Genomic DNA, 23,408 nt, shown 5'->3' with positions numbered 1-23,408 from the left:
ATTGTAAATCTGTTTGCCACAAAGAACTAATAAAGCTAATTATTTTATTTCATGTTTTCTGTTAAGTATATTTACTATGTATGTCAAATTGATTTAAGACCATAATAATAGGAATGGCAGGCAGAATGCGAATAGATAAGAGTTCCTACAGCTTTTCATGCTGTTTCATGTAAGTGAGTCCCATTCATGGTCCAGCTCTCTCTACATACCTTTGGAAATATGTCAGCTTATTTATTTATATGTATCCTGCCTTATTATAAAAACAAAAAAGATTTAAAGGGGCTGGTTGGAAATGTGATGATGTAAGGATGTTGCACCCTAACATGCTGTTTCAAATGCTGGGTGATTTGAATAGACTGTACATTATTTATGTTAATAATCTCATTTCCAAGAGGTGCTGATATCTGCCTGTTGAGCAGTTTACATTATTTCATGTGAAAGCTTTTGTATATATTACTTTAGTTCCGCCTCTGTTGTTTGAGTAATAATGTCTCCAGTCTTCCACTGTAAGCTAATTTATATTCTAAGGCCAAAAAGCTATGAGAGTTTGACAACTTTCTCACTTTAAGTCAAATTAATCATAATTACCTGCATTCAGCCATTTGGTATCTTACTAAAAGTCCGTTGATTCTGTTCCCTGCTGGTTATTGCACATACACTATAAAACAGAGGACAAAACCTATTCTGGTACATTGTGGTTTCTCTCAGTCTTAGTCTTTTCTGGTTTCTCTTAGTCACTTAGCCTACCAGAGTGAAGACTTAGGGCGATTCGTGTTTCTACTTACGAGTAAGTTTTAAACGACATTTCATTTTAGAAATTAACATACTATAAAGTTAACCTTTTTAAGGGGGTACATTTCTAGGAGTTTTCTCAGAACATTTTATTTGGAAGTTATTTTAGATTTATGGAAGAGTGACAGAGATAGTTCAGAGAATTCCCATGTGTGTTTTACCCAGCTTTTCCTAATGTTAACAGCTTACTTAACTGTGGTAAATTTATCAAAACTTGAAATTAACATTGGTACAATATTACTCTCTGAACTAGAGACTTTATTTGTATTTTTCACCAATTTTCCCTCTACTGTCCTTTTTTTAATTCCAGGATCTAATCCGGGATACCATGTTTCATTTAGCTTGTCATCTCCTGCGACAGCAGCACCTCTTTCAAAGCTTACGTGGATGGAGAAAGGAGGTCAAGTTACTGCTGTAGTGAAGTTGTGAGAATGTACAGGTTTAAAGCAGCCAGAATGTTGCGGCTAGAGTGGGACTTCGGAGACGTTCTAGTCCAGGGGCTACAGAGGGCTGGCCCTCTAGGCTGAGTTTGATTCACGTGGTTTGGGAAATATGGTTTGAATTAGTTGCCAAAATTTATCAATTAGGAGATTTTCCAGAAAAAAAATCTGTGTTTTTGGCTTCTTTTTAAGGAATTGGTAGCTCCTGCTGCCCAGGTCTGTTTGTTGACTGAGACAGTCATGTGGCCCCGAGAGGCGCTGTCCCTTTTTGTGGGCAAGTGTGTTCCAGTTCACACCAGAGTGCGCCCCTCCCAATGCTGCCCTGGCCTAAAGCAGCCTCTCATTTTATAGCTGAAGATGCCCAGGAGACGGGTGCTGCAGGAAGCCTGCCTTATCTCTGCTTTCTGTGCTCCTCTTGGTCTCGGAGAGAGCTTGCCGGAAATGGTTTTGGCTCCTCTGGAGGGGAGCAAAGATGATGGCAGAAGAGGATGCAATACAAACTCCCCCTGAAGCCCTAGCCCCATTCCTAGTCTTCGTGTATGTGTACTTGTGTCCCGCAAATACCACCGTGTACAAACTAGTTCCTCATGTTGGCCATCACTTCCTGTTTCATTGCACATGGTTGCCTAAAATCTTATATGAGTTGCTAACGGTTAAAAATCGGGTGATTAATCTGAAAATCTGTATTTATGACTTCTCTTGAGAAATCAGATGACTTGGCTGTGCTGGGGGCCACACGCCCACCTGGCACAGTCTCCTGGGCTGGGGTCCAGGCTGTCCCCTCCCATGGGCACAGGCTTCTCTGGCCCCTTAATCCCATTTGTGGGGCCTGCCTCAGTTGCTGTGGGCATTTCAGTTTGTGCTGTTCTCCTTAGGTTATTGGGTTGGAAATCAGGGAAGCCCAGTAGTTTCCTTTTTGTGTTTCTTGATGATAGTTATTCTTCACAAGGACTTGTTGAAATAACTCCTCCAAGTCGTTGAGGAAAAGGAAATTTGGGCAGGGACTGGTGACAGAATTGGAGAGTAGGTGTGCCGAAAGTCAGCCGTCTCCTTTTGTCTTCTGTGCCCTGTCCTCTCCTCTTGGATGTGCTGCCAGTTCCCTTTATGTCACCTAAGGCTTAATGACAAACATTGGCTGAGCATGTTCCTCCTTTCAGGGACATTTTTGTTTGAACACAACTCAAAGCACTATATTCAAAGAATTAACTGGAAGCTACAGTGGTGGAATTTCAGGCAGTGACTGGTTGGTATCCTATAATCTCATCCCAGGAGTGTGTAAGGATAGAAACAAGAGTGGAGCACCACCTTTTTGGATCTTTATAGAAACATGGGACAGATTATTAAAGGAGTATCGTACATGTGTGGACCTCTAAGGGACTACATCGGTGTGGCCAGTATGGTGGCTCCCATCCTAAGTAGCCACTGAGCCCTTGAAATGTGCTAGTCTAAATTTAGATATGCTGTAATCCAAGTCCTGGATTTCAGAGACTTGCTATGAAAGAAACAATGTAAAAATGTCTCAATAATTTTTATATTGATTACATGTTTAAATGATAATAGTTTAGATATATTAGGTTAAATAAAATAGTTAATTGCATCTTTCTTTTTTTTAACTTTTTAAAAATGTGGCTACAAGGAAATTTAAACTTATATATGTGGTTCCTATGATGTTTCTATTGGACAGAGAGGCTCTAGATTCTGCTGTATTTGATGGTTGAGAAAGGGGGAGCAGCCTGCTTTTCAGGCCTTAGTAAAGGGCAAAGAAGCTATGTGACAGACTGTGAATGGAAAATTGTTTTCACAGCTCTTGGCTTTAATCAAGTATATACTTAACTTCTCACTGTAGCGTGTTTGGTGCATGTAGATGGATTCAAAGTTGCTCTCTCATTTGGTTGCATCAAGGGTGTGGCACTTGTTGCAGTGGTACGGGGCTTGAAGTTAGATAGATGCTAGTTGGCACTCAAGCTCTTCTACTTGACCTTGGGTCAATTCTTTAACCTCCCTGAGCCTCAGAGCCCTGCCCTGTAAAATAGGGACAATGGTGGGGCCGGCCTGGTGGCTTGGTGCCTAAGTTCATACGCACCACTTTGGCAGCCTGGGGTTCACCGATTTGGATCCCGGGTGCAGACCTCTGCACTGCTTATGAAGCCATGCTATCCCACATATAAAATAGAGGAAGATGGGCACGGATGTTAGCTCAGGGCCAGTCTTCCTCAGGAAAAAGAGGAGGATTGGCAGTGGATGTTAGCTCAGAGCTAATCTTCCTCAAAAAAAGGGAAAAAAAAGTAGGGACAGTGGTGATCCACCTTATTGTGTGAGGATTAGGGAAAATAACAGGTGTAAAATGCCCAGTGCTATATTGAGAGCACAGTAATAGTACCATAAATGAGATTTATTTTTGTTTTAATCATCACTTCTGGTAGTATGAAAAAAGAATCTCATTTATCACTTCTGTGTGCTGGGAGTAAGACTGCCCCCCAAAATCAGAAAAAGGCACCTTTTCATTTATGTGATGTAATATTGGATCTATCAGAAAACGTTTATAAATGGATTTTTTTCCTATTTACTGCTTGTGAATACACAGCTTAGGTTTTTATCATGAGCAGATGGGTCTTTTCTGTTGTTGATGATCCATATGGATTGAAACCCAGCAGTAGACTCAGTGACAGATACTCTGTTTTGAAAAGTGTTGGATACCTTGAATTTTTACAGAAGCTGGAAGCGTGGGTCATGGGTCCAGTATGAAGTAATCTATACTTTAGTGCATAAATGATCCCAGATAACAGGAACCAGGCAGTGAGGGTGGGAGCAGGAACCAGACCACGCAGTGGGAAGCACTGACCCGCTCTTCATCTTGCCTCTCCCTTTGTGGTTTTCAGGCACACACAGGGGTACTTTGTGATTTTTCTTTTTAAGGTAAGGCTAAGTTTTCCACATCTTCAAACTGTTATTATGTGCCATATGGAACTTATTAAACTTAGTGGAAGATTAATGTGTATAACTCTGGGGATCATCTGTGCGAGTTAACTGCTAGAGAAACTCTGAATGGAAAAGCAGAGTACTAGGAAGAATTGGTAGTTGTTTTGGTGTTTTTTGAGGAAGATTAGCCCTGAGCTAACATCTGCTGCCTATCCTCTTCTTTTTCCTGAGGAAGGTTGGCCCTGAGCTAACATCTGTGCCCATCTTCCCCTATTTTGTATGTGGGACGCCTGCCACAGCATGGCTTGATAAGCCGTGCGTAGGTCTACATTGGGATCTGAACAGGCGAGCGCCGGGGCACTGAAGCGGAGGGTGTGAACTCAACTGCTTTGCCACCGGGCTGGCCCCATAATTGGTCGTTTTGTGTATTCTTTGTCCCTTCTTCTTTGGTCATAAAAGAATCAGGACGCAGAGGTTAGGAGTTGGGGACTCAGAAGACCCATTGGTGGCCTGCTTGTAGATAAGAATGATGAGATTGAAAATATTTTTTTAAAGCCTGTCTATTTCCCCTTAAATCTATTAAAGATACTGTATTAATCATTTGATTCATTTCCATGTCTCTTATGCTCAGGTAGGAGGCAAGTCTTGTATCTCCCACTTCTTTCCACAGGTTGTCTTTGCTTGGCAGTGACTGTTGAAATGATGAATAGAACTCCTCCTTGCTACAGTAGCTCTCTGTTAGCTGTTGAAGGCTTGTTACATGCAAATTACTCAGATAGTATATGTAGAAATGCTTTGCAAGTTAAAACTCCTTTATAACATGGAAAGTCTTATCACTAACTTGACCATGGCTGCTGGCCATGGTGTTCACTTGAAATCATCCACAGATTCCAGCCAACCCTCCTGCCACCACCTCTTGGTAGGTGTGGATGGTGCTTTTGTGGTGGTCCTCCTGCCATCTCACCTGGATCTCAGCCAGTAGGTCATGGCCATCAGGAGCCTGACTTTACCCACTAACTATAAGTTCTGGTTGTCTTGCTCAGGATATCACAGCCACTCACTAACAGGTGGTCTCTTTTCCTGACTTCTTATTATATTAAATTATATATCATAACATAGCTATATAATAACAGCAGTAATAGAAACTAACAACTGATTGCTTACTATGTGCCAGATACTCTTGTAACTGATATGCTCTCATCTGATCCTTTCAGCAACCCTAGGAGATAGATGTTGTTATTGTCACCATTATACAGATGATAAAACTGAGGTGCAGAGATGCTAAATGACTTGCCCATGCTCAGGCTTGAGTCTATTAGAACCCAGGTCAGTTGAAGGGTAGCCCCTGAGCTTTCACCGTGCTCACTTTATGTCCTCTGCTTATGTTGTTTTCCTTCTCTCCTGCCACTTGTCTAAGAATTTCTAGTCTTCAAATGCAAGTTCTGCCTCTGAAGTGACGTTTTTATTAAGGACTCCAGGCTACACTCTTATGTGCTTTTATCTCTCCTGATCTGAACCAACTGAAGGATGTCTTGCCTGTCTCTATGGTTTAAGACCTCTACAGTGTATTTTTTCTTGTGCGTCAATCTTGATTTTTCAAACTTTATTGTCAGCACTTCTAAGGTGGGAACACTTCATATGTTTCTCTTAAATTTTCCAGAATACTTAGCGCAGTAGCAGGCAAGCTCATTAGAAAACATTTAAGAAATAGATTTAGAGTATTTAGGGCGGTCACTGTTGGTTGGCTGACTACCCCATTCACCACCTTCTTCATCTTACCCTATGGAGTGATGAGTAGTCTAAGAGTGGTTCTTAAATAGGGGTGTTTCTGCCCTCCAGGGGACATTTGGTGATGTCTGGAGACTTTTTTGTTTTTTGTTTTTTGCTGAGGAAGATTCACCCTGAGCGAACATCCGCTGCCAATCTTCTTTTTGTATGTCAGCTGCCCCCACAGCATGGCCACTGATAGATGAGTGATGGAGGTCTGTGTGCGGGAGCCAAACCCAGGCCGCCAAAGTGAAGTGTGCTGAGCTTAACCACTAGTCCACCGGGGCTGGCCCGAAAATTTTGTTTTTCTGAGTCAGGAGGTGTCCTTTCCTGTTTTCAGCTGCTTCTGCCTTCAGCATGGGCTTGAGCCTGGAGATAGGGCATCCGTCTTGTGGCCAGGAGGTAACAAACATGGAGATAAAAGTCAACATTCTAAGGATGGTGGGGTGAAAGGATGAAAAGTGTTTGGGTTTTCCCTTTGTAGCCGAACACATACGCAACGAATATACCACAGAAACTTGAGTTGGGGAGGACCTAAACCCAGTGTGTCACTTAATCAAGAACTTCTACTGCAACATTCCTGGTGACATAATTCACTGCTCAAGGGGTGACTCTAATATTGTTGCAGGTCTTTAATTATTCAGAAGTTCTCCTTTACTTTGAAATCTGACCCCAGAAGCTTCTACTTGTGAACCTAGTTTTATGCTCGGCTGGGATTTACCTCGGCAGTGCCTTCCACACACTCACAGATGTCGGTGGAAAGTCATCCTGATCAAGTTGGCAAGTCTTTTGACAGACACACTCTTCCAAATATTCTGGAGGGTTGTAGGTCTAGAACCTAGTACCTTCTTCTGGGTCTTGTCTTCAGAGCCAGAGTCCAGTGGCAGGGGTATCAGTAGGAAGAGAGGATGTCACCTCCGGGGGCGTCTAAGTCCTTTGATTTCCTAGTTAGGACTTCAGAATCAATGCAGACATCCTAGATGCTTCTGATTTTAGGACCACGTGAATGAGCTGAGGAAGGAACTGTCAGTGGCTTGAGTGCCTCTATTCTGCCTTCTATGTTTTGGACAAGATGCCAGGAATACTGCCTTCCGCTCAATGACCTTTGTTTTCTGTCCAGTCTGTAAGTAATAAGTGCTTCAAAACCGTGCAGTAAATGCTTGCTGTCATCTTGACTTGTCTTTTCCTCCTTGGCTTTCTGTGCAGTGTGGAATGCTGCTTCTGCTGAATATCTTTTTTTTTTTAGTTTTTAAAAAATTATGGTGAAAAACACAAAAGTGACTATTCTAGCCATTTTGAAGTGTATAGTTCAGTGGTGTTAAGTATATTCCCATTGTTGTAAAACAGGTCTCCAGAATGTTTTCATCTTGTCTGCTGAATATCCTCCATGGTGGTGTAGGGAGAGACACATTGTTCTCGTAAACTTGTTCGTTTACCGGTCGCCCTGCTGCTTGGCTCCCTCCTACAGAACGCTCCCATCGAGCTTTTCATGTAGGAAGGACGCTCCTCTGGCCACTTTCCTCTCTGGAAGACTTCCGGGTCAGCCATTCAGTGAGTTTGCTCAAGTTGTCTCACAGTCTTTACAAGCTCACTGACTGGGAATCTAAGTAGAGGTGGGGTTTGAAAAACCAGAGGTGTGGTTTAAAGAGAGGGAATGGCTGTCTTAGTGGGATTATCTATCAGGGTGAGATGGAGGTGTGTTCCGAGACTTAACAGAAGCCGTTGCGTTATTTTTGTAGCAGCCTCTAAGGGTTAACGAAAGTCAGTTATTGGATGAATTTTCCCCAGGGGCCTCACCTCTAGAATAAACTAAATTAAGTGGGATAATTGGGTTTTCTTTGCTGGGGTGGTTGTTGTCAGATTCTGTTTCTTTTTTCCAATGGAGAAAGCACTTGAAATTTCAGGTTCATAAATATGTGCCACAAAAACTCAAAACAGTGTAAAAGCCTGTAGATATTCATGGTGTTATTATTCTAATTATTTAATGTTTAATAAGCCTTGAGAAGCTGTTGTTTACTGTCCATCCTGGGTAGGGGTAAGTTTCCCAGCTCAGGGTAAACGACCTGTAATTCTGTGGTTAATGAAATAAGAAGCTTGAACTACTTTCTTAAGTTGAAGTGCCTTTCTAACAAGTTGGTGGTAAATGAAGAGAAGGCGCAGGTATTTCAACTTTACTCGCTAAGGAGAGACTGATGTGTTATGGTAGGCATATGGTTGTTGTTGTTTGTTTTTTTCATTGTGTTTACTGGAATGTTATGAATGCTTCAGATTTCTAGATGTGATCATATCCAAGTTTGAAAGGACACTCTTTATGATTTCTGCCAGGGCAGGATAAATCTTTTTAGTTACACTGAGCTGGTTATAAGCATTTAGCCCAAAAGCTTGGACCAACTTGTCTTGTTCCCTGGTTTTGTCCGTAGAAGGAGTACCACAGAATTGCCTTACGTGCATTTTTAAAAACTTTTTGGTAATAGAAATTAATATTTGTTTAAAAAAAACTTGGCCATACCACTGTGTAGACCAACTGTTCCTGAACTAAATTATGAACACAGCTTATGTTGTGTCTGAAAAACATCAGGCAGTGTCATATTGGCTGTCATTTTTCTTCCATGGGATAAAGATGGATTTCATTGCTAGCTGAAGCACTGTGATTGTCTTATACTTTCATTTTTGGTCATATTAGGCAGACAGTAGAAACAAGGGGAGAATATGAAGGTAGGAGAGATGTTACTTTAATGTGATGTGTGAAAAATACATAGGATTTTCTATTTTCTGGGGGTTAGAGCACTAGGGGTTAGATAAATAAGAGTAAAAATTAGACAGTCAAATAAAATGTTACCTATTATACTTAAACATTAGGATACTTATAAAGCATATCATAGGACATATAAAGTTGGGGCATACGGAGGCATCGTATGATTATAAGGAAGTGATGTATCTCTGAAGGGAGTGTAAGTAGTCATTCGCTGCTTACATGAGGATCTATAATTTGTTCAGGGCTAGTCCTTTTGCCGACAGTGGCACTGTGTACCATGCATTTCTGAGAAATAATACCAGGAAATGCACTTAAAAATGATGGAACTTAGTATATAGGCAATTCAAGAAATATGACTCAAGGTGCCTCCAAAGATGGGAACAGCAATCATGTGTTAGTCATATGCAATTCATATAGACAGGTATCACACTGTAGAAATCTCTTAGGGTGGCAGTTTTATTGTATGGTGGTTGTGACCAAGAATACTGATTGTTTCACCCAGTTTTGGAAACCAAATTTGAATGTATAATTATGCTACGCATGGTTTGTGCTGTGCTGTGTGTGCATTTATTATTGGGATCATTGTTTGTCCTTTTTCTGCCAGGATGGGCACTGGGCACCATGGTCCCATGCTTCTTGCTTGCTGTAAAGGAAAGGCTCCCTCTTGGCTCTGTCCTGCTAGGCAGAAGTCTGTGAATGCCTCTCTGGCTAACACTCTCCCATACTGGCCAGAAAGGGAAGCCGGAAGGACTTGGACTTGCTGCTTTGTGCTGACACCATTCAGTCCTGCTGCTGGAAGCCTTTAATGTGCTCATCCGTGAGCTGGTGTTTCAGAACCCAGCAGGGCAGGCTGTTCTCTTAGACTCACACTTCTCTGATTGCTGGCTTCCCAGAGCTCACTGAGCCTCTTTCTGCTTGGCCATGAGGACCTCCTGGCAGATTTGCCACTGGACCCAGGAAGACAGAAGCATCAGCCATTAAGCTGGCCTCGTGCTCAAAGATAAACATGAAGATAGTCAGCAGAGCGAGATTTCCAGGCAGGCGCACAGCCTCTTGGCTCAGTCTAGCATTTCGGGCGTGTGGGTTTGTGTTTGGAATTTGAGAGGAGGCACTCTGATGACCCAGCAGCCTGCGAGCTCCAGTGGCATGCTCATTTTTTCTTTCTGATACTGGGATTGCCTTCCCTTGACTATTTCAGCAGAGAAACCGAAATAGGAATCATTTCCTCTGTGTGCCCTGATGTGGGGGAACCCGGAAGCCAACTCGGGGGCATTTTTCTCATTTCTGAAACCAGAAGTCTGGTTCTTCCCTTAGGGGTATTTGGGCCAATTGTTACGGTGTGTCTCTCTGTGTAAATGGAAGGTTTGGCCAAGTCTGGCTGAATGGTTTAGTCTTTTACGAGAATGAAAGCACTTTTTTAAAAAAAAAAATGAGAAAGGCTTAACTTGTTTTTGAACATGGCCTTATTGACCTAAATGAACTTTCGCACGTTAAAGGAGTGAAAGGGAGACCTTTTTACTGCAGTTAGGCATGGCCTGTCACCTTGCAGGTGCATCACTGTTCAAATAGGGACCTGCAGATAAGATATCGCTCAGCTCCCTGTGGGGTGGCGGGTAGAAGGACTGCCACAATACCAGCATTGTTCATTGTCTTCCCACTTAACGTTATTCAGAAAACTGCATGGCATTTAAAATCCTGTTAATAGAACATTGGATTAGGAATGAGTACCCAGGCTTTCCCTCCTTCCGTCAATGTTAAAGGAATTTAGGAAAGTCACTATTTCCTGTGTTCATGAGTTGGGGAGGGAAAAAGGAATGAAAGACAGTGCCTTTCTCTCTTTGTAATAGAGGAAAACATCTTGCAGCAAGGAGCGACACTATAAAAGATATCTGAGCTCCTTAGAAGAAAATTTTCATAGACCATTAGGGGGTTTCACATAGTCAGCAGGCAGATTTAGAATGCTTCTATTGCCTTTTTTTTTTTTTTTTTGAGGAAGATTAGCCCTGAGCTAACATCTGCCACCAATCCTCCTCTTTTTGCTGAGGAAGACTGGCCGTGAGCTAACATCCTTGCCCATCTTCCTCTACTTTATATGTGGGATGCCTACCACAGCATGGCTTGCCAAGCGGTGCCATGTCCGCACCCGGGATCTGAACCAGTGAACCCCGGGCCGCCGAAGCGGAACGTGCGCACTTAACCACTGCGCCACCAGGCCGGCCATCTATTGCCTTTCTTATCTCCAACGGGGTTTAGTCTGCAGGGGCCATGAGTCTGGAAGCTCCCTGGGATCTCTGCTAAACCATAGACACTTTTTTTGTTAGGTCAAACTCAGCTCAATTACCAGAAAACATTTTTTTACCAAAAAACTTAATTTTTTCTCCACCCTATTTTCTGGGCCAAGAGGAGGAAGGCTGAGATGTCCAAGGCAAAAGCTCCTCAAATTATTGTAGCCAAGAGATTGGGCCCTGTGATGCTGTAGGGGAGGACCATTGAGAAAGCTGAGTGGAGGGAACGATGGCATCTGTCAAGTGACATCTTAGTTTATTTCAAGTGTTATGATTAGACCTAGCCAAAGTGAGGAATGAGTATGCCTGACAGCCATATTCATGTGATTTTAGGATGATTCACGGCGATGGAATGTCTAAACCATTGCTCAGTTTTATGTAGCAACCTTGAGGAACTGGAATGCTTGGGAAGCTGGGCTTTTCTGGTGAAACTGAGGTTTTATCTGCAACTCATTTTGTTTTCAGACATGTTGGAAATGTTCCCAAAGGCCGGAGTGTGCCTTTGGCTTGGAATGCTCAGTGAGTTTGCTTTATTATCCTTTAGTGATGGAGACATTTTTTCCGTATGTCAGGGGTTCATGATAAACTCCTCTTTTCCAGATCTTTACAGAGAAGGCAGGTGTCATTGAACTAATTTTGAAGTGGATGTCCCTCAAATGCTTTGTGTGTTTTTTAAAAAAATCCCTAATCTTTTCCTTATTCCTTATTCTGATTAATCTCTTCCTTTTAAAATTATTCTCATTAATTTCTTTCTTTTGATTTTCCAGTTAGTTCATGGTTTTGCAATTTGGAATATGGGTTATTTTTGTAAAGGTAAACGTGTAATTGTAAAGCAGAGGCTTTGGCCTCGACAGACCTGTGAATTACATGATTTTTGGTAATTTCTGCCTCCCCTTTTCTCTGTCTTTGTCCCATTGCTCCTCAGAACTCATGGTCTTCACTTTCCCCCTCCAGCCCCCATCCGAGCCTGATTTCAGCAAATTCTTTGACATTTGAAATTTATTTATATGTCTTTAAGCTTAAGCCATTTCCATGAAATGACTTAAATTTAACTCATCTCTTCCAGGAATAATTGCAGTTAGAGCTTTTTCCTTGTTTTTGATGTGAAAGGCTCTGAATGGTGCTAAAGGAATTTGAGTACCTATAGTTTTGCGTAGGGATCTTTTTAGTCTTCAGCTTATTCCCATGAGCTTATTCCTCATAATCACATCATGTTGTAAACTGCTGTTCCAGTTGTGAGTGGTTGCCACTCAGGAGGAGACTGCTGGCATAGTGGAAAACTTTTGCACCTGGAAGTTTCTAAGAAACTTCCAGAAAGGAGCACTTTTGTTTTCTCAAGTAAGAGACCTGAAAAAAAAGAAAGACCGGAAAAACCACTTCTCCTATGCTTAGAGTTGTCATCACAGAATTGTACTTGCATTGAATCTGATGTGTGTAGTTAAAACCACTACACTAGTTGTAGAAAAACCATCTGTTTCTCTTCTGAAGAATGTAATGGGTGAAGAAACTGGGTAGTGAGTAGCTGACTGATGTAAAAGACTTTTTAAATCCTAGACCTTAGGAATAGGTGTGAAAAATGATTTTGTGAACAAGTAAATTTCGGGAAAGATGGGTTAGGTGAAGTTGAATGGGGATTTTTTTGTTTTTCCTGGAGTTCCCAGTGGGGGACAGCGAATGCAGCATTTCCCAAATTTATTTGACCATGGATCTTTTTTTTTTTTTTTGAGCATCTCAAAGGATTAGTGTTCCTTAGAGAGCACTTTGGAGAATGCTGCGCTAGACTAGACTGTGAAAGTATTTTTTTTTCTCTCTCTTTTTAGGCTCTTTTATATTAGTGTGTGTGTGTTTATTACTCAGAGGCAGAATAAATGTTCTTTAAATTTTGTGGTAAACGGATGCCTGTCAGTAAGTTTCTCTATTGGTTACATAGAAAGTCTTGATAATTCACTTGGATATTGGTGAGGTTTTGAAGGGCTGCGGTCCAAAGATGATGGTGGTGATAACCTCCATTGCGTGAACCCTCACCTAGTGTGCTGGCTTCAGCATTTCCTCTAGAGTCTCACTGGGAAGTAGGAATTCGCAGTTCTGGTTTATAGGTGAGAGGATAACTTGCCCAATATGCCACTTAGGGAACATTCATAACATGCCGGACATTTTAAGGTGATGAGATTTTTAAAACGCTTATTTGAGATCATTGTAGATTCATAGCAGTTATGAGAAATAATACAGAGAGATCTTGTGTACCTTTCATCCAATTTCCTCCAATGATAACGTTGTATAACAATATTACAGTATCACAATAAAAAAATTAATGCTGATGCAATCATCAACTTTGTTGATTTCTAGGTTTTGCATGCATTCATTTGTGTGGGTCGTATGTGTGTATTTAGTTCTATGCAATTTTATCACGTGTGAAAATTCATGTGACCACCCCACAGTTAAAATACAGAATATTTCCATCACGAGGATCTCTCATGGTACTCTTGTATCATCATAGCCAATTCCCCCCCCCTCCTCCTAACCCCTGGCGACCACTAATCTGTTTTCCATCTCTATAAGTTTTTCATTTCAAGTATGCTCTATAAATGGAATTACACAGTAGTAACCTTTTGAGATTGGCCTTTTTACATGTTGACTACTTTAAATCCACTGTTTCCAGTCTTTGCAACAATCTTATACTGTAGGGATTAGGAATTCTCTTTCAGAGATGAGGAAGTGAAGCTTCTGAAAGGTAAAGTTGGACACACGAGGCCACACAGCTAGTGGACCAGGGAGGGAGCCCAGATGTGCCTGACTCTCAGCCACTGTTCCTTTCACTCTGGACTTGACCTTCCTCCAGGTTCTGGGAATTCACATTCTGTTTTTTCACATTCACAGTTCTCCTTTTCTCCTCCTCTGTATTCGAAATAAGATTTCTTATGCATGTGTGTGTGTCTAAGATTCACCCTGAGCTAATGTCCATTGCCAGTCCTCCTCTTTTTTTCTTTTTGCTTGAGGACAGTTAGCTCTCAGCTAACATCTGTGTCATCTTCCTCTACTTTGTGTGTGGGATGCCTCCACAGCATGGCTGGTGAGTGGAGTAGGTCTACACCTGGGATCCGAACCTGTGAACCCAGGGCCGCCAAAGCAGAGCATGCACAACTTTACTCAGCCACGGGGCTGGCCCCCACTTTTTTCATTTTTTAAATTGTAACTTTTAAGAAAGAAGATTGGGTCACATTATTACTTCGAAAGTGCAGAGAGTGGCTATTTTTTCCCTCCAGCTCTATTTTGGGGATATTACCATTTTTGGAGTTTTCTGTGCTGACCTCTCACCACCTTGACACCGAGCACAAATGATGAGAATGGTTATAACATAGGGGATAAAGGTAGAGATTCTTGCACCCATTTCTTAAGTCCATATATAGGCATCTTTGACTTGCAGCCTATCCAAGTGCTGTACTTGGTCTACTAGCTTTGGTTGCTGTGGTGCTAAACGTACTCCCAGAGCCCTTGGGACCTAACTCCCTGCAAACAAGAAGCCATCAGTGCACGTAGGGATGGAGGGAAAGCAAAACACATGCATTTCTATGGATCACGGAAGCGTCAGATGCTCTATATTTAAGAGAAAACTCCAGTACTGGAAAACAATGAAGCCTTTTGAAATCTCTGTGTAGGATACAGTTTTTAATAAGATTATGAAACAATTAACAAAATGTATGTTTTTGTTCATCATTGAACCCCCCCAGACATGCCCCTTTGCAGGGTCATTTTTTTCTTTTTCTTTTTTTTTTTTTTCCCTCAAGATTGGCACCTGAGCTAACAATTGTTGCCAATCTTTTTTTTTTTTCCTTTTTTTTCTCCCCAAAGCCCTCCAGTATATAGTTGTATATTTTAGTTGTGAGTCCTTCTAGTTGTGGCATGTGGGATGCTGCCTCAGCATGGCCTGATGAGCAGTGCCGTGTCCATGCCCAGGATCTGAACTGGTCAAACCCTGGGCCATCGAAGCGGAGCACATGAACTTAACCACTCAGCCACAGGGCCGGCCCCTTCAGGGTCTTTGAATCAGCTGTTCCTTCTGCCTGGAAAGCTCTTTCCCAAGATTCCCACCGGGCTTGGCCTGGTCCCTCGCTTTCTTCAGGTGCTTGCGCAATGTACCCTTTTCCCTGTATTCTTCTCTGATATTTAAAATTATAACACCCCATCCCCATCCCATTCTCCTTAATTGCTTTATTTTTCTCCATCATACTTTGATCGGCATTCTAAAATGCCTTATGTCTTATTTGTGTGACTATGTATTATTTCCCCCTATCAGAATGCAAGCCTCCTGAGGGCATGTAACCCTGGGCCCTCTAGGACCAGTTCAAACTGACCCGCATTTCATCACCAGAATGTTCAAGCTGTTTTTGAGGGGCAAGCCAAAAAAATGCAAGTCATGGAGCCAGAGTGTGCACAGAGGGGAAAATCTTGACCTGAAATGACACCCGGAACCAAAGCTTCTCCCCCATGGAACCCAAGGACTGGGACATGGCAGGAACTTGAAACTTTTCAGATTTTTATCAGAAGCTGGGGTTCCCTTGTCTAGGAAGATCCAGTGTGAAAGCCCCTTCCACACCTTACTGTAAATGTTTAAAGCTGTCCAATCAAAACCTGCCCCGCCAGCACTTCCACGTACCAGCCTTTTCCTCCTAACCTCTTAAATTTTGCCCCAAGCCCTGGATGGAGGAGACAGAATTGAGAGCTTTGACTCCTGTCTCCTTGCGGTCGACCTTGCAATAAAGTCTTTCTTTTCTCAAAAGCTGGTAGCGTCATTATTGGCTTTTTATGTGCATTGGACAGAGAGCCCCCTTTTTGTGTGGTAACATACTTTTGCCTATTTTGTTCACTGCTGTACCCCTAGTATTTTAGAATAGTGCCTGGCTCATATTAGATCTCAATGGGTCTTATTCGGATAAATGAATGTTTTCAAGAGTAAAGATGTGTTTGAATTAAGGTGTAGGACACAAGAAAATAATCATGTCTGCCCAGGTCAGCTCCTGGTAAGATGCTCATTTAAACACGTTGAATCAGTTTAGTACAAAATGCGCTCTTTTCTTGTCTCCCTAGAACATGTTTCTAATAGTGGCTTTTCCGTTGGAAAATGATTGACTTTGGGGGAGCTCTTTCAGATGTAAAGGAAATTATCCAGCAGATCTAGGTAATTGAACCTTGCAAACTATCCTAGAAATGTTTATACTTATGCCAAATTGAAGCAGGAGTTCAGTGTTTGCATAACCACCTGTGTAATTACTCACATTAGCATTCTAGCATGTATTTGCTGAGCTACACTCTTCAATTTTGCAATAAAAGTGTTTTCCCATGTTAGCTGCCACTGTGAAAATTGGTTTCTCTCACACATTTGGGAAGCTTGTGCCTCGTTTTTGATTTGGGGGGCGTGGTCAACTGCTACATAACATTTGCTTTCTTGGTGGAAGGAGAATCTGTGGTGGAAGTAAATTTTTGGTTTCAGTTTTTCTTTTTTGGGCTTTTTGTTAGTACTAGGAATGGCAAAAGAAAGAAATATTGCCCTAGGGATACTTTAGGTAAAATATATACTCTGGTTATAAGAAAACAATTTTGCCTTTGACAAAGTTGGATAGGGTGGGATGCAAGCAACTGAGCTGGGCAAAGGTCTGGTCTCCTTGGGACTGTTTTAGTGATTTGGAGGGTGGGTGCACTTGAGGAGTGGGAAGGGGGCGTGCTATATGGCTGGAAAAGGCCTCCCAGGGCAGGGCTAGCACCACCCCCATCCCCGCCCCAACAGTGCCCGCTGGACTCCCAGCGATTTGTGGTGTGGCTTTGTGGGCCCTTCCTGTCCCTTGGTCTTATGTGAGTTAAGAATGCCGGGAGGAGAAAGCTTGGGGAGGGAACAGTTAAGGGAGAATGCCAGAAAGTAATTCATATTTTGAGACAGCCTCCCACGTGTGAACACTTGGCTTTCAAACAACTCACACTTTCCTTCATTATCTCCAGACACTCCTAAACTACCTTTCATGTAGTGGATTCAGACTTTTCTATGTCAGCTGAACATTAGAGAAAATTCTCAGTACAACTGTGAGGGAGATTCAGACAGAGTTCAATCATTTGGTATGCCGAAAGCAGAAGGTCCTGATGCTCATTGGCGTTGACTGGAACACCTTCTCTTTGTTAGTAAAGATATTCTAAATTTAAATAACTAATAGAGGTCAGAGACACCACTTATTTAATTTCTGAGAATAGTCAGCTGTCCTTTCCCCAAGGGAAATCAGCTCAGTTGAGTTACTTAAATCACACATTTTCCATTTCTTGAAATAATTTCCATTATCCTGCCCTCGAAAAATTAGGCAGCCTAAGAGGGAAGGTTGAGACAGAATTATAAAGCCATTTGGGTTAAATTAGCTCAGTGCATCACTCTTAGAAATCATTGAACAGACAGCTCACACCTCCTAATAAGCACCGGCTGCATACAGATCAATGTTTTCAAGTGAAACCGAACGTGGGCAGTCAATTTAGGGAGACAAAACAGATAGGACTTGAGAATCTCACAGACCACCTCATGCAAAGTGATGTGGTATAGCCAAGAACTTAAGGACTATCTGGTTGTTAGCTCTGTGAATCTTCCTACTAAAATGTTTAAATCCTGCAGTCTTTACTCTTGAGTTCTCTGCCCACCCTTCAAAAATGGTTGAAATGTCTACATGTGGAATTAATGCGACTTTTGCATGTCTGCAACCTCACTTCACATAAGTGTACCAGTGTCCCTTGTCCAGACCCACTTTTTTTGACCAGAATTTTGAATGGGTCAAGCTATGTTTTATTGACCAATATGTTGTATAGAATGGTACAATTCTGGTTTACAGTAAGGAGTTATAATTCTAACGAAGCAATTCTGTTAGGAGGGTTTTGTTTTTGCCATTTTTTTTGCAAGGAAAATTTCGTATGGTCCTATTTGCCAGTTATTTTAGCTGAATTTAAAAACCCCTTGCATGATTAGATTACACATTCCTTCTATTTTTGCTATAATGGGGAAGTTCAAGTAACCAAGTTTATCTGAATTTTTAGGAGTCTCTTCTTAGATTCAAATTACTAAGTCTGGTGTCTAACAGGGCCTTTGTTAAAGGCTGGATTTAAATATCGGGTGGATCTGTCTTGGATCCTCTTCTAGGGAAAGCTTCTTGAAAGTCCCAGATGGGGAATTCATTATAACCTGGTTTTACCCGTGGCGTGGCCCTGTGCCACAGACACCCTTAGATCAAGGTTTAACATCTCAGGCTTTGGTTTCATTCTCAACCCATTGCAGTCTGCTCAACAGTTGAGTGTAATGCTGTTGTTTGATTTTTTTTTTTTTCAAGTTAGTTCAGAAATTACCACACCTGCTTCTCAGTTAATCAGATGCTTAAGACTCCTGTTTCCACACCGCTTGGCTGCGACATTTTTATAACATCACAGCTGTCTGGGTGTAGCTTCTGCCCCCCACCTCACCCCTTCCCATCTGCCACCTCTCACTACTTCCTCACTTACTGTGCTTTGAGGTGGCAGATTCCCAAATAAGCTGCTGATTTCCCACCCTGCCAGGGGCTCAGCCTTAGGGTCCTAGTAGCTTCTTTCACCAGGAGAACTTTTCTCAGCTGGGACTCCGCCCTGGGGGTACCATGGCCTCTCAGGTGCCCAAGCAGCCTCTGGAGCTTGCTTTGTATGGTAGGTGTTGGTTCTTCCCCTTGACTTGGAAACTTTTGCAAGGAAACTGAAGGTGCTTTCAGATTAAGCAGCTGTGGCTCCCCCCTCCCATTCACCTCCTGGTTTTTAAAACTCAAAATCTTATTGGAAGGTAGAAGGTTGGAGTCAAGTTTCCCCCATTTATAAATGGTGCTGCTTACCTTGGATAACCCTTCTTCCTAATGTTTCCAGTCCTGGCCTTTTTCCATATGGGGAACATCCATGGGGAGCTGTTTTTCCTTGCCACCTCTTAAAGCATATCAGACTCTCTCTCCAGTGCTCCCCCAGCAAGCTGTTACAGTAAGCATAAAAACAAGCACATGAAACTAAGAATAAAATGCCAAATCTATCTCCTTGCCAACCTCATTAGGAAACAGTGATAAAGTATGTATGCATATAATTAAACGTTTGAAACCAGCTCTATAGGGGACCTTGTTAATACTTTTCTAAATTTAATATTTTCATTTCAGAATAGGGATCTGTTATACTTAAGGCCTTCGTCTCTATGGTTGTAGGAGGGAGAAGGTAAAGGAGAGGAGAGTATTCATTTTGACTGTAGCTCCAAGGTTCTGTTGTAAGAGTAGTTATATTATACATATATTAGAGTGGAACAGATCAACTTTTCTATAATTGTGTTTATTTTTGAGGGTGTATGGTCTGATGATGAGTTCAGTGGTCAGATGTAAAGACACAAATGGCCTGGCTATTCAGAAGAAACATGGAAAATAATTTTAAGCTGTTTGCATGGTATGCTTCTTCCTAGGAGGACAAAATAGGAATATTTTGTATTTGGTACCACCCTGATAGAGTCATATCGTCATTGTATCTGTGTGGGATGATGGAATACTATGATATTTCTCTGCCTCATAGCTCTCCCACCCTGAGAGCTATTCTAAGTTAGGAAGTGGAAAGACTAAAGGGCCAGCTAGGGGTTGAATCAGTTTTGTGTCTTGTTTCATCACTAAGCAAGTTTTATCAAATCCCTTCTAGGTGAGAGGTAGGGCATAATTTAAGGACATTAGCCTTGGATTCTGACAGACTCTCATTGGAATTCTGGCTCAGCCTCTTTCTAGCTGTGTGGCCTCCAGCAAATTTAACATTTTTAAGACTCAGCTTCCTCATCTGGAAAACCGGAAAATGAAGATAATGCCTATCCACGGGATTATTTTGAGAATTAAATAATGTGTGCAGAACATTTAGCACAGGGCCTGACTTGCTAAGTGCCATTTGTTGTTAGTGTCATTATTGATTTATGTATGGAAGAAATATATAATGTGTGTTCTGCTTTCTAGAAGCTTGCAGTCCATGGAAGGCCATAAGACACATGTATAGATTCAGGAAAGAGAGAGATACTATCACTCTGCTGTGATATGGATGGGAGAGGCTTTACGGAGGGGTTGAGATTGGGGCTGCCATGTTGTACAACCCCAGGGAGCATCATTCACATCATGGTCTTTGTGAATGGGTCCCTCTGAGTGGTGCAGTTGTACTGCTTGGGATTTTGAATGGGACCATGCAGGATGGGTGGAATTTGGATAGATGGAAGAGGAGTGAGGGCGGACTTGGTAGGAATAAACAAGATTCTTTCAGAAGAAGGTGAGATCTCCCAGCTGGCAGGAGGGCCGTTGCACTGAGGCCGGGGAGACCAGCTGTGAGGCTTGAGGTGGCTCCAGGGCCTTGCTTCTTCCCAATTCCTGAAAGCTGGTGGAGTGAACCTTCTCGAGTGATGGGTACAGGTCAGGGGGAAATGTCTCTTGTCTTAATATTGTCTTCTCTGAGTCTCCTTTGTGTAGGGCTGGGATTGCTGTATTCCCAAAAAGGGCACTTTTCTGTGATAGCCTTGTAGACTGGATACGCAAACCAAAGGTCTACTTGCTCTTTCTGCCATTTTTTTCTTTTTCTTTAACATTACTCACACCTTATTTTGTTAAATATCACGTTTACTCAATATGTGGAGAGATCAAGATGTTATGTGGCCTTATACCCTGGTTCAATTTTGTGTAGCCTTAAATTTCTTTTTAACTTCTTTGTGCAGTTTTTTCTTCCCTTTTCTACCTCTGTGGAATTTATTCTGCTCTTTCAGGCTCTCAGAGGCTATAAGTATGTCATGGCATAAATTAGGTGTGCAAGGAAATTTTTCCTTATTTTTAGGCTTCATTTTTTTTTGACGTATGTCTCTGATAGATTTCAATTTTGAGAATACAAATAAAACCATAATGACCAGAAGTAAACAGTATATTTGATTCCCTTGAAAATATCTTTAGCTCAGTAAATTTTCTGAGATATTTTTTAAAAAACACCTTTTATTGGATATTCAGTATTACATGATTAAAGCAGGAGTTAGCGAACTTTTCCTGTAAAGGGCCAGAGAGCACATATGTTAGGCTTGTCGGTCAATTCTCTGTCACACATACTCAACTCTGCCTTTGTAGTAAAAGGCAAAAGCAGCTATGGACAATACATACATGGATGGATGTGACTATTTTGCAATAAAACTTTATTGACAAAAATAGATAGTGGGCCAGATTTGGCTCTCTGAAGCAATGTGCTAACCTCTGCCCTAAAAGGAAAGTGATTTTGTTAGATTGGAAAGGTAAATGGAAAATTTAAATTAGGTAAATCACAACATTTCCAGATAATTAACTCCACCAATGACTAAAAAGAAAAAAGAATTTTTCTCTTATTGTTTGCATTAAACTTCATGTGTAATAATGAGTTTATAAATAAATCCCAAATATCTTTATCTATAGTTTGTTTTTTTTAAAATCTAGGATCTAAGGTTCAAAATAAGCCCCTCTTTATTAAGCAACTATTTATTGAGTATTTTCTTTGTGCTAGGCACTGTCTAGGTCTTTGGAAATTCACAAATAATTTAGACACAGACATTTCCTTTCAGGAGCCACAGTCTAGACTGTGTACTCATTGTAGCCAAATATGGGCTCGTGTCTTAGACCACATCAAATATATGGCCCACGGAACCAAGGGTCCTACACTGCAAAAGAGACGTTTTGGGGGTACACTCATCTTTTCTCTCTCTACTGTGTATTCATTTGGGACTTCCATATTTTTGTTTCTCTTTGTATATTGTTAAAGAAGGCCTACTTGACAAATTTATAAATGGTAAAAATATTTATTTTAATAACTTAGTTGCCAAAACTCTCAGTCTTCATGATTCAAGAGGTTATGTGTTTTCCTGCCCTTTAAAGTTTTTTACATAGTCACTGGAATTCTTTTTGTGAATTTCTGCAAGTTCTCCCTACCAAATTATAGACCAGCCCCACCAGCTTGCAGACGGTAATATTCCAATCGTATTGAAATACACTGGTATGAAAATTGTCCTATGTCCAGCCTCCTTTCCAGAGTGTTGTTCCTTGGATCTGAGCCCTTTGGCTTTTGCAAATTGGGTGGAATTGTTGGGTAGAAAGGAGGGAGGCAGTTCATGAAGGACAAAGCTCTAAAGTCTAGGTGGGTGTGGAATGTGACGTTCTCCCACTTGCGGGTCCACTTGCGGGTCCCCCTGAGCACCTGGGGTGATGTGATTGGACAGGTGTTGATGATTCTGATAGTAGCGGACCTTGGGAACCAGGCAGACATTTAGATGTAATGAAATATGGGAGAGAGAGAAAGCTGTTCCCTAAGTAGGGGAACGCATGGGAAGGTGTGGCTTTGGAGGGATGGAGAGACAAAGGGAGAAGACAGAGAGGACGTGGCTTCAAGAAAAGAAAGATCTGAGCACAGGGGACTGTGGAAAAGGCTTGGGAAGAAGAGGGTTTTCATTTCTGTCTGCCTAGATAACTATAAAAAGTATCCAAAAGAGCTGTTCCAGTAGAGTTTATTGAGGTGAGAGGAAGTACTTTGGGTTGCGATGAGGGAAGAAAATTAAAAAAAAAAATAGATACAACTTTAAAAAATACATTTTTACAAATACAATTGGCAGAGTATATCAATGATAAAAACATGATGAGGGAGTTAATAGAAAAAAATATAAGTAGCAAGCATTTATATATTCCTCTATAAAACATATACAGAGAAAAGACCTTTGTTTGTTTTGCTGAAATAGTTGCTTGTTTTGAAATAGAGGGAAATTCTACTTTGTCCCTTTGGGGTCATAAAGGGTCAGCTAATGGGAATAAGATAGGCTTGGATTGTGGTATTTCAGGGTGCCAAGGAATGTCTGTATAAAGTTTTAAACACATAAAGATGTAGAAGAAAAACATCGTGTCTATGTAAAGTATTTTAGAGATGAAAAACAAAAATAATATATTCCAATGGTGCAAGTAATTTCCATAAATGTGTAACAATCCATAGAGAAGAGTATGTTTTTGGTGACATTGAGTCACTCTATACTGGGTGGGATGAAATCTATCTTTAAATCTATTGTTGTTGGTATTTTGGTATTTTCCCTTCAACAAGACAATCTTGATAATCTTGCTTTCTTTTTCATGTCCCAATTACCTTGGAATAAAAGTCCTGAAATATAAAACTGTGGCTTATATATTTCTAAAACTTATCATGGAAAATTTCTTGAGAACATTATGGGAAATTTTAAATATTTCCCAAAATAGAGAGAATAGCATTATGATCCTCTCGTCTACATTTTCTGTTTTTAAGAGACAGAATTTCAGAATGTTTGTTTTCAAGAAATGAAGGCCACTTGTCCCAGTGCTCTATCTGGGGGCAAAGCCTGAAGGGCAGAGCATGACGCGGCAGGATGTCACTGGCACCATCGCTGGCATA

At 41.4% G+C, this 23,408-nt stretch overlaps 2 protein-coding genes across 9 annotated transcripts in view; one reads left to right on the top strand and one right to left on the bottom strand.

The window, feature by feature from the left end:
• CARMIL1 (capping protein regulator and myosin 1 linker 1) overlaps positions 1–23,408 on the top strand; it is a 309,026-nt gene that overhangs the window by 60,008 nt on the left and 225,610 nt on the right. The window lies entirely within an intron of this gene.
• Positions 1–23,408, bottom strand: part of LOC106837858 (cytidine monophosphate-N-acetylneuraminic acid hydroxylase) — a 348,449-nt gene that overhangs the window by 306,005 nt on the left and 19,036 nt on the right. Inside the window, exon 2 of one of the 2 annotated variants that reach the window (XM_070515541.1) lies at positions 18,833–18,963. The exons of the other annotated variant lie outside the window; for it this stretch is intronic. The gene's annotated coding sequence lies outside the window, so the exon portion shown is untranslated. The remainder of the gene's footprint in view (positions 1–18,832; positions 18,964–23,408) is intronic. 2 annotated transcript variants of the gene reach the window in all.

This window comes from Equus asinus, chromosome 8 (genome assembly GCF_041296235.1).
Source record: "Equus asinus isolate D_3611 breed Donkey chromosome 8, EquAss-T2T_v2, whole genome shotgun sequence".
Classification (NCBI taxonomy): domain Eukaryota; kingdom Metazoa; phylum Chordata; class Mammalia; order Perissodactyla; family Equidae; genus Equus; species Equus asinus.
The sequence above is the reverse complement of the archived record's forward strand: the minus strand, read 5'-3'. Positions and strand labels throughout refer to the sequence as shown.